The sequence below is a fragment of the Macrobrachium nipponense genome, chromosome 28 (assembly GCF_015104395.2).
Source record: "Macrobrachium nipponense isolate FS-2020 chromosome 28, ASM1510439v2, whole genome shotgun sequence".
NCBI lineage: Eukaryota > Metazoa > Arthropoda > Malacostraca > Decapoda > Palaemonidae > Macrobrachium > Macrobrachium nipponense.
In genome coordinates, this window is record NC_087217.1 from 34,519,027 (window position 1) to 34,521,215 (window position 2,189).

At 40.2% G+C, this 2,189-nt stretch overlaps 1 pseudogene; it reads right to left on the minus strand.

Annotated features, from left to right (window-relative positions):
- Nucleotides 1-509: 509 nt before the first annotated feature.
- LOC135201154 (uncharacterized) overlaps nt 510-2,189 on the minus strand; it is a 2,500-nt pseudogene continuing 820 nt past the window's right edge.

The following is a 2,189-nucleotide window of genomic DNA, read 5'->3' on the forward strand; positions in this document are numbered from 1 at the left end:
ATATGGGTGAGGAATTTTTTTGAAAAAGGACCCTATGGTGATTTGCTTTTGGCGGAACTGAAATTAAATGGTGGAGGTTTCACCAACTTTGTTCGGATGTGCTCAAGTGACTTTGAACTACTTTTACGGATGGTGGCTCCCAGTATATCTCGAAAGGGTACAAAATACAGAAAGGCTATTACACCCGACATGAGACTGGCTATTACACTGAAGTATTTTGCAAGTGGAGATTCCTTTACGAGCCTCATGTACACCTACAGGATATCGAAGCAGACCATCTCAGCTGTGGTTCCTGAGGTCTGTGAAGCTTTGATCTCAGCACTGAAAGGGTATGTTAAGGTAAAATAAGAAAACCAGAAGTATTCACTGTTTTACTTTCTCTCTCTCTCTCTCTCTCTCTCTCTCTCTCTCTCTCTCTCTCTCTCTCTCTCTCTCTTTACCTTATGGCATTTAAGAACAATATGAAATGTGTGTTTACTAGAAAAACATATTTATGTAGGAATTATATTTTAATCACAATAATTACTACATGAGTTTGGGGAAGGAGAGCAACTTGGAGTAGAGGCACCACTTGGGGCGGTAAAGTTCTGTGGGATGCCTTGCGATGTTGGCACAGGAAACCCTGAATACCTTTGTCCTGTATATGAAGTTTGTGGGGTGAACTGAGCCGCACCCTCCCCAAAGCACCCCATTTCCAAGTTGAAAATTATTTCATTAATTTTATGCTGTGCTATTGATACCTCGCGCTTACTTCTTCCGCATGCTCTCAGTTTATGGGCAACATTTTCACCGAACACATGATATTCATCCCGTGTAGTGACATGTTGTGCTAGAGACTTCATCAAGTGAAATGCTTCTTTCACTTCGTCAGCAGGCCTTTTAGCTGACGAACGACGGGACGGGAAAGCGCTCTGAGGTGTTTCAGCTGATGTGAACTCTCAATTACAGCATCAGTTTCTTGCTCAGATTCAACTTCAGCAACCTGAAAGAGAAGAGAAACACTTATAAATATCGTTGTTGTTATTGTTGCTGTTGTTGCTGTTGTTTTTGTTGTTATTGTTTTTGTTGTTATTATTTGTTGCCAGAGTTTCTACTATTATATTGTTTTTAAATACCATCATTATTGTCATAATTATTATGCATTATTGTTAGAATTATTACTATCTCATTATCATTATTTCTATCTATCATTATTATTGCTGTTGTTTGTATTGTGACTTACTGGTGTTATTATACTCATTATTTTCAATGATAATATTAGATGCTCTTTCGCTTCACATTCCATCCCATTGGGTATTGTATCATCTCTGGAGAGAGAGAGAGAGAGGAGGAGAGAGAGATCGAGAGAGAGAGAGGAGAGAGAGGGAGAAGGAGAGTGGAGAGAGAGAGAGATAAATCATTAGTCTACCGATGATCACTCTTCTCCTCATCGCAGTATCTCAATTGCAAGGGTATCATATTATGTGTGCATGTGTGTTATTCCACTGACTACGTATATTTCTCCTCAGATGCTTGCTACGGAAGAAGAATGGATTGCAGCAGCAAATCGGTTTTCTCATAGATGGAACTTTCCACACTGTATTGCTGCACTGGATGGGAAGCACGTTCAAATACAAGCTCCAAAGAATTGTGGAAGCCATTTCTTTAACTACAAAGGGACACACAGTATTGCACTCATGGCGTGCGTAAATGCAGATTACCAGTTTATATATGCAGATGTAGGATGTCAAGGCAGAATTTCGGATGGAGGTGTGTTTAAATATACAAGTTTGTATGAGAAAGTAGAGCAGAAGCAGCTCAGGCTACCACCAGACCAGCCACTTGCAGAGGGACGCATTCCTGTGCCATACACGTTTGTTGGAGATGACGCCTTTGCTTTATCACGTTACTTACTGAAACCATTTCCAGGAAATCTAGATAGGTCTTCCCCTGAGAGGATCTTTAATTACAGATTGTGTGGGGCTCGGAGGATAATAGAAAATGCGTTTGGAATTTTAGCATCTAAGTTCAGAGTGTTTCTAAAACCTATTGCATTACACCCAGACAAGGTAGAGAGTGTTACTCTGACATGCATATATTTGCATAATTTTCTACGCAGGAATGTGGAGTCGAGAAATGTTTATTCACCACCCGGTACGTTTGACTCGGAAAATGTGGATAATGCCAGTATAACTGCAGGATCATGGAGA